Raw genomic sequence first — 10,130 nt, 5'->3', positions numbered from 1 at the left:
CATAATTCGATAAAACTTGACCCAAACGTTGGTCTAGACCCAAGTATGTGTTGTAAATTTGTTAAGCTTAATAATAACTACAAGTTAGTACAAAAGGGAAACAAACTAGTTTTAATAAAAACGTGCAAAATAGTTAAATTTTGAGCATTCTCAGAATTCGACGAAACTTGACCCAAACGTAGGTCTAGACCCAAGAATTTGTGTGTTAAATTTTCTAAGCGAAATAATAACTACAAGTTAGTATAAAAGGGAAACAAGCTTGTTTCAATAAACCGTGCAAAACAGCTAAATTTTAAGCGTTGTTTGAATTCGACGAAACTTGACCCAAACGAAGGTCTAGACCCAAGAATTTGTGTGTTAAATTTTCTAAGCGAAATAATAACTATAAATTAGTATAAAAGGGAAACAAACTTGCTTTAATAAAACCGTGCAAGATTAGGGTTTGGCGACATCAAAGGGGCATGTTCAACATGATAGAGTTCATTCGCCTTACCCATTCTGTAATCGACGAAGGAGATGCTGAATCAATGGCAGCACTTTTTTTTTCGGTAAATGTAAATTTCATTAATTTACATTTACCGAAAAAAAAAGTGCTGCCATTGATTCAGCATCTCCTTCGTCGATTAGTGAGTTGAAATCCAAATGGGAATCAAGATTTGGGAAGGAGGCAGTTATGCGATGTTTTTCGATAACGGCACCAGTCCTTCCTAAGCCTAGACGTCAAGTATGGCGAAACTTACTGCCGTCGTCGTTGTCGGTTGCAGATTCGATGGAAAACAGAATAGGAACGAAGGTTGATAATCAGTCGTCGCGCAGCAGCATTTCCGGCAAGATAGGTGAACTGATTTTGACGGAAACGTGGGTAAATATAGTGGGTCTGCTGCTGGCACGTTTCCGACCAATCTGACGGTTTTCCGACCGACGAATACAGTGAACAATGTGCTGCCGAAGAGAATTGGGAAGACGCCGGAATTTGCTGACGAGCATGACACAACATCTGATGCGGACGCTGACATCACTGCTGACCTATGTGATGATGTAAGTAATGACACAAGCGCTTATGCAACTGCTGATGTAATGCATGACATAAGCAATGCTATGGACAAAATTAGTACTCTTCCTACACAAGAACGCTCTTTTCCCACGGGTTTGTTTATGGGTAATATTCCGTTGAATACACACTCCAATATGAGCATTGATGACAAAATTGCTGATGCGTTCAATAATTCATCTCGGAAGACACTTTCATACATACCTCCAATAATACAAAATGGTGAAGTGGTGGTGAGACCTATGATGGAAACTATTCGCAATGGATCTACAAAATGGAAAACCACAGCGGTTGGTTATTTTTTGGGAAACGCCCGTATTTTTATCATGTTAAAGACTTTGCCTACTCCGTTTGGCCGGGATTGCAGGAGATAAAGGCTATAATGAATGGTTTTTTCTTCTTCCAGTTCAAAACTGTTGCATATATGGAAGAAGCAATTGCAGGAGGACCGTGGTTGTTTCAAGGACAATCAATTGCGATGCAGAAATGGGAGCCAGGGATGGTGATGAGGAAATTAAAACATACACAAGTCCCTATTTGGATAAAATTGAGACACTTACTGGTAGAATTATGGACTGAGGAGGGCCTCAGTATAGTGGCCAGCGGTATTGGCAAACCCCTATATCCAGATGCGATTACAACGGCATGCACGAGATTGGACTTCGCTCGTGTACGCGTGATGTCAGATGTGAGCTCAAAATTAACTAAACATATTATCATTATGACGCTGGACGAGGAAGGGGGAGAGACACCGTGCAAAATTGACGTGGAATATGAGTGGATACCTCGCAAATGTACAAACTGTATGACATTACGGCACTCGGTTAAGGACTATGCACTCAATAAACCATCCAAACCAATTATACCACCGGTGACTGTTTACGTTCCTATACCAGGAGTTGTGAGGCCGCCACCAGTGCCTGACCAGGAGACAATACCACCAGAATGAGAGATGGATAAGCAGAGAGATGGCCGTGAACCTCCTCGTGGTGGTGGCGAAAGGCCGAGTCGAAAGGGGAAGGGTATGAAAATTGTCGTATACAATACATTTGATGCTCTACACTTACTTGATGATGTAGATGAGATGTCACAGGGTCCTAATCAAAGCAGCCCCAATTCTGGTGACCCATGTTGAATGCAGCAATATGGAATGTTCATGGCCTAAACAAAAGAGACCATCAACTAGCAGTGAAGGATATTGTTGCTGAGTTCAGGTTACAATTCCTTGGTCTTCTTGAAACTCGTGTTCGTATTAATAATGTAGCTGTTATTCAATCTTTCTTATTACCCATTGGAAATGGTTTGTGGATATGGACTGGTTGGTAATCAGCATTGGATTGCGTGGGATGATAACTTTATTGATGTTGATGTTGTTGAATGTGGTACGCAATTCATCCATTCCCTTGTTTATATACGGTCACTACGTGAGTCAATTGCCATTACTATAATTTATGGAGCTACGGAGGTGGCAGACAAGAGGGAGTTATGGGGTTCCCTAGTGACTATTGCCATGCAGACTGTTGATATCCCGTGGCTTATTGGAGGGGATTTCAATGCGGTACGAGATCTTAGTGAAATATGTGGAGCATCGGGAGACATTCGAATGGCAATGAAAGAGTTTAATGACTGCATTCAGAATGCAGGTTTACTACCATTACCCATGCAGGGAGAATGGTATACGTGGCATAACTGCAGTGCAAGTCCATGGAATCTTTGGAAAAGGTTGGAGCGAATGATGATTAATGATAGATGGATGGCTCGATTCCCAACATCTTTTTACACTAGCCTCAACCCACGTACTTCAGATCACTTACCGCTGGTTCTATACGGGGATAGTCAACAACAATATGGAGGTGTGTTTCGATTCGATAATTACCTCACCTTATCACCACCGTTTATTCCCAGTATGCAGCAGGTTTGGCAACATAACATTATTGGGGTGCCTATGTATGCGGTAACAAGAAAACACAAAGCACTTAAACTGGTTTTAGAGAGCAGAGGAGGAATAAGAAAGACTTATCACAAAATGTCCAGCTGGCTAAAGGGTTTCTTGAGATGGCACAACTGCTTGTCAGTTCTAACAGACAGGATGAATTATTCTTGCAGCTGGAACATTGTTGCGGATTCATACTAGGCAAAGCAGCCAAACTTGAACAAAGTATGCTCCAACAGCGAGCAAAAATGCAGTGGATGAAGGGGGTGACCAGTGCTCCCGGGTATTCTTTCGTAAGATTGCTCAACGGAGTTCGCGAGGAGAATCTTACAAATCAATGATGATCATGGAGCCACTTACACAGAACCACAAGCGGTAGTCGATGAGTTTGTCATGTACTACCAAAACCTGCTTGGTGGGGAAAGAAGGATAGACGTGATAGATCTACGGTTCCTTCGACCATAGGTTAGACATCTATTGAATGAAGAGGACATTAGCTCTTTCCTCTTGCAATTCACACCAGCGGATGTCAAGCAGGCAGTTTTTTACATTGCGGAGGATAAGGCACCAGGGCCGGACGGGTATTCATCGGGCTTTTTCAAAGCTGCATGGCCTATAGTGGGGCAGGAACTGACGTCGGCAGTGCTGGATTTCTTTACTACGGGACGAATTCTGAAGCAGATAAATACTACACTTCTGGCGCTTATACCCAAGGTACACTCTCTTATGATCGTTGGTGATTTTTGTCCTATATCTTGCTGTAATGTGTTATATAAGATTATCGCCGAACTCATTGTCCAATGATTGAGTGTGATATTGGACAAACTAATTAGTCCGTGCCAAATGGCATTTGTGCCCGGTCGAAGCATTGGAGACAATATTATGTTGGCGCAGGAGCTATTTATAAGCTACAACCAGGCCCGTCTACCACCCCGGTGTGCCTTAAAAGTGGACATTCGGAAGGCATACGACATGGTGGAGTGGGACTTTATGATCGCGGTGATGGAGTTATTTGGGTTCCCCTCTAATTTTGTGAAGTGGATTGAGGTGTGTGTTACTACAATTTGTTTTCTGTTGGGCTGAATGGGCAAGGCCAGAGGGCTTCGACAAGGAGATCCTCTTTCGCCATACTTGTTCGTGCTTGTAATGGAAGTACTACACTTGGGTTTCCTACAGTTGATTGATCAGGATGAATTATTTTCCTTCCACTGGAAATGAGATACATCCAGGGTTTTTCAGTTGGGCTTTGCTGATGACTTGTTGTTATTCTGTCATGCTTATATGGACTCTATTAGAGTCATTAAAACAGGATTGGATTGATTTTCTATATGGTCGGGGCTCAGACTGAACGTGTAGAAAAGCCATCTTACTATCTCACGTTCAGCCCAAGGATTGCGCGAGGAGATGCTAACAACACTCGGGTTTCAGGAGGGTGTCTTACCGATAAGGTATTTGGGGCTACCTCTCTTATCATCTCGCTTAACAATTGCTGATTGTCGTCCATTATTGGTGAAAATTGATAAATGTATTGCTGGTTGGAAGGGTATTGCACTGTCTTATGCTGGTAAGGCACAAATTATTAAATCTGTACTCATGTCGCTAAGTTTATATTGGGCATCGGCGTTCATACTGCCAAAGAAAGTTACAAACGAAATTGAGAAGAGGCTGCGAACTTTCTTGTGGAAAGGGACATCAACCAATGGTTATGCTAAGGTTGCGTGGAAAGACCTGTGTCGGCCGAAGGAGGAGGGAGGCCTAGGATTCAAGGATATTATTATCTTGAATCGTGCATTAATGGCTAAGAAACTATGTGATATCATCAGGTGCGATAGGACCTCGATATGGGTTGAATGGCTCTACCAAGGTCGTTTACGAGGTACTTCCATCTGGACGATTAGAGAGCATGGAGGATCATGGGTATAGCGCAAAATCCTCCGTTTACGGATCTTCCTCCAATCTATGGTGGATTATTAGATAGGAGATGTGAGGAGATTCTACTTATGGCAGGACCCATGGCATCATCTGGGACCCCTTAGTGACAGATTCCGACGTGGACCGAGGTTACTTGGATTGGAGGAGTCAGCTAAACTCAGTACGGTGATTAGTGGAGGAGAGTGGCATTGGCCCTCTATCACAGATTTTGAGTTTTGGAAATCACACATGTACTACCCACTATCCATGGAGGGGAGGACCGTATTATTTGGAGGTTCAATCATGGGCTTCCTACAACCCACGCTCTTTACAGGCTTTTTGATCCACCTTGACCGAAAGTAGACTGGTCCTCGCTTCTTTCGGGATCCCTCAAGATTTCACGTCACTTATTCATCCTATGGCTTGCTATTCTTGGCAAGTTGGCTACGACAGATAAACCATGACTAGCCCACCTTGGCCCGTGTATTCTATGCAGCGAGGGAGCGACGGAGACACATGGCCACTTATTTTTACAGTGTAGATTTAGTCGACAGTGTCTCACAAAAATTCAGAAAATGGTACGATTCTCGTGGCCCAATAGAGACTGGATGACGGATATTACATGGGCGTCCCGGAAATGGAGGGGTAAGCACATTATTAACATGTCTTACCGAGTGCTATTAGCATCATGTGTTTACCACATTTGGAAGGAGAGGAATTTGAGACGATTCGAGCAAACCGAAAGGACACCCAGCACCATGGCAGTAGTAATTATTGAGGACATCAAGCAGCGGATACATAGCATTACTTTACCTAGTTTAGTCAGTACACGAGCTTTATTTAGACTTTGGCATATCCCTTGGCCTGTCGGGGAAAACACCAACTGATAACCACCATGTGTATTGTATTATTATTTTATTAATGAAACTTACATTTAACCAAAAAAAATAGACATAGGGGTGTTTTGCCTATTTTCAAATCAGAAGGGGGGCTTTTGCTGAGTTTTTAAATTACATGGGGGTTTTATGCAATTTGGCCCAAATAATTACACTGTCTTTCCATGAGATCTAATATAATTACACGTAGATCTCCTGTGGTTTGGAAATTTTACATTTAGTACTCATGAGGTTTGTTTTCGTCTAATAAATTTACCCATCTGTCACTTAAAACTCATAAAAATTGCTAATATTTTTTTTAAAAAGGATGACAATTCATATTTACGCCCAATTGACTTATTATTGACTTATTTCAAGTAAAATAATACTTTCTAACTAAACTAGAAAATATACTTCCTTACATGCATTAACAGAAGATGCAGGATAGTTTGGCTATAAAAAGATTTGTTTGACCTGCAATAAGTCAATAATAAGTGAATTGGGGGTAATAATGATTTTCATTCAATTTTTTATTCATATTAGCAAATTCTGTGAACTTTGAGTAATATAAACAAACTTTAGGAATACTATATTTAATTTTTTCAAATTACATAAAATTTACGTGTAGTTACACCAAACCTTAAGAATGGGAGGTGTAACTATCCCATACAATATATGTTATCTCATATAACTTTGTATCAAACATTAAGACCAAGTTTTTCATACAAAATCGACTCTAGTTCAACAAACGTAGTACTATAATATTTTTTCATAAATATGACTAAAGAGTGATTTTAACTCACACAATCATATGAATCAATCCGTTGACCTCTAAAATAAATAACAATAGCAATATTATTTTGCTATGCCATATTTCCACAACAAAATAAAATATATATATAAAAACTTGAGTTAATAACATTTATTACAAAAACAACCAAATGTATAAATATAAAAAAAATTTAGTAAAAGGAACTTACTATACTAGTTTTGATTGTAAAAATCGTCAATTGAAAATGTCAAATAAAATAAAATAACATTTTGGGTCAAATTCACTTTCCATCCCTAAAGTATACATCAAATCGTCATATATACCCCTTTAAACTATAAAATATAACAAACTCCCTCATAATATGGACCAAAAGCTTTATAACAAAAATACCCTTATTGTTTGCACCCTCTAAAATATGTTTATTATAGTCATCACAAAAAAACATAATCTCAATTATTATAATTTTTTATTTAAAATAAATATTATCCAAAATTTATGTTAACGGACAGTCCAAATTGATGTGTCCCGTAACCGGCCTTGGTAAAGCCATTGAATCCAGATGGATGTCCTGTCACACCGGATAACATCACATAATTTCTTGCTCATTAATGCGCGATTCAAGGTAGAGATGTCCTTGAACCCAAGTCCCCCCTCATCTGCCGGTCGACACACATCTTTCCAGCTACCTTGGCGTAGCCACTAGACGTCGTACCCTTCCATAGGAAATTCCTCAACCTCTTCTCAATTTCATTGATAACTTTCTTAGGTAGTATGAATGCAGATGCCCAGTATAAACTCAATGCCGAAAGTACAGATTTGATGATTTGTACCTGCCCAGCATATGATAACGGAATCCCTTCCCATCCAGTAATGCGTGCATCGATTTTTGAAATAAGAGGCTGACAGTCAGAGATAGACAGTCTAGAAGAGATTAAGGGGAGACCTATATACCTCATCGGTAGATGCCCCTCTTGGAAGCCCAAAATCTCCAACATCTAATCTTTCAGTTCTTGAGCCGAATGGGAGATGATTAAGTGGCTTTTCTGAACATTCAGCCTAAGGCCCGACACCTCCGCAAACCAGTCCAATCCCTCCTTGAAGACTCTGATGGAGTCAAAGTCAGCTCGGCAGAAAAGAAGTAGGTCGTCTGCAAATCCCATCTGGAAAACCTTGGAACTCTCACACTTCAAATGATAGGTGAATTACATGTCCTGCTCAATTCATTGCAGGAATCCCAAATGTAAAGCTTCCATAACGAGGACAAGCAGATAAGGCGATAGTGGGTCTCCCTGTCGTAAGCCTCTCGCTCCAGTAAAGAACCCATGAGGTTACTTACCTTTACCCAAAAAAAAGAACCCATGAGGTTTTCCATTGAGACCAATCAAGAATGATGTCGTGGAAACACACTCCTCGATCCACCTTGTGAACTTAGGTGGGAATCCGAACAACTGCAAAACTGCTAACAAGAAGTCCCACTCCATCGTATCATAGGCCTTCCTGATATCCACTTTAAGCGCGCATCTGGTTATAGCCCGAGAATAGCTCCTGGGCTAACATAATGTTGTCCCCAATGCTTCTTTCCAGAGTAAAAGCTGTCTGACAGGGGCTAATAATCTTGTCTAGCAAAACACTAAGTCTCTGAACAAGTAGTCGCAATGATCTTGTATAAAACATTGCAGCATGAAATCGGTCTAAAATCATTAACCGACATAGGAGTGTGTACCTTTGGTATTAGAGCCAAAATTGTGGAGTTGATATGTTTCAATAGTTTTCCAGTAGAAAAGAAATCCAGAACCGCCCTCGTTACTTCTTCCCCCACCACAGGCCAAGCCGCCTTAAAAAACCCTAACGAGTAACCATCAGGTCCCGGCGCCTTGTCTTCAGCGATATCAAACACTGCTTACTTCACATCATTCGGCGATAAGTGTAGGAGTAAGTGGATAGCTTCCTCATCAGTAATACAATGCCTCGCCCCTAGTCTAAGGTATCGAATATCCACTGTCAATCGTCGTCTGGTACCTCCTAAAAGGTTTTGATAGTATGAGACAAACTCATGGGCGACCTCCCCTTGATCCGTGTGTGTGGTACCATTCTCATCAATGATCTGCAAGATTCTCCTCATTACTTGTCTCTGAGCAATCTTACGAAAGAAAACCCTGGAACATTGGTCTCCGTCTTTCATCCACTGCATTTTAGCTCTTTGCTGCAGCATAATTTGTTTGAGTTTTGTCGCTTTAGCATAAACGATTCGACAACAATATTCCAGGAGTAAGTAGAGCTCATTCTGTCTGTCAGAGCTCAACAATTGTTGTGCTTCATCGAGAAAACCTTAGGCTAATTGGACATTCAGCGTCAAATCCCCTTATTCCTCCTCTGTAGTCGGAAGTCCGGTTTAAGTGCCTTCAGTTTACGTGTCACGGCATACATAGGTATACCAACAACCTCATGATGCCAAATGCTCTGTACATTGGGAATGAACTCAGGTGAAAGGGCCAGATAGTTATCAAATCGAAACATACCTCCATTAAGTTGTTGTGAATCCCCATGTAGAACCAGTGGCGAGTGGTCAGATGTCTGTGTTGTAAGACTGTGATAGGATGAGGTAGGGAACCTTGCCAGCCAACAATCATTAATTAGGATCCAATCCAACCGCTTCCATAAACTCCACGCAGTTGTACTGTAATTATGCTATGTAAACCATTCACCTTGCATTGGAAGTGGAATTAGGCCCGCCTCCAGAATACCGGTATTAAATTCTGCTGTGGCCATCCTTATATCTCCTGAAATGCCACATACCTCATTAAGGTCTCATATTGCATTAAAGTCCCCTCCCACCAACCATGGGACGTCTGAACACTGCTGAGTGAGTGTCTCCAGTGCAGTCCACAAAATCTGACGGTCAGTCACCTCAGTTGCACCATAAACAACAATTACAATAACAGATTCATTGACAGCTCTACTAGTGATACGACATTGCACGAATTGTTCACCCAGGTCAAGAACATGGACATCAATAAAATTCTCATCCCACGCTAGCCATATACGGTTTCCAATGGAATTATAATCAGCAAACCACTTCCATTGAGGTAGCAAATAGGACTGTATATGCATAACATTATTCAGTTGAACACGCGTTTCAAGTATGCCCAAGAAATGTAACCTGAATTTTGAGACAAGGTCCTTTAATGCAAGCCGATGGTCTCGTTTATTCAGCCTACGGACATTCCACACGGCAAGGTTCAACATGGGTTATGATTAATGGGGCTGCTTGTGTTAGGACCCCTCGAGGATTCACCTGCGTCATCAATTAATTCAAAGCATCAAAGGCATTATAAATAACCAATGCCTTACCCCTATCACCGTGTTTGGCATTTTTGCATTCCCTAAGCATTTCTCCCTCCTCACTCTCGGTATGTCAATCATTGTCGGTCTCATCGATTTTCTGCTCTTTTCATTATTTGGTTGTGGTAGAGGAATGTTTGTTTTTGCCACATACACAGCTACTGGTGGTTTACTCGGTTTGTGTGGTTTGTTAGTGGACAGTCCTTTGCCATGTGCAAAGTCATACAGTTTGTGCATTTTGGAGGT

Source organism: Sesamum indicum, linkage group LG10 (assembly GCF_026168435.1).
Source record: "Sesamum indicum cultivar Baizhima isolate 11 linkage group LG10, ASM2616843v1, whole genome shotgun sequence".
Taxonomy (NCBI): Eukaryota; Viridiplantae; Streptophyta; class Magnoliopsida; order Lamiales; family Pedaliaceae; genus Sesamum; species Sesamum indicum.
This window is presented reverse-complemented; position numbering follows the sequence as displayed.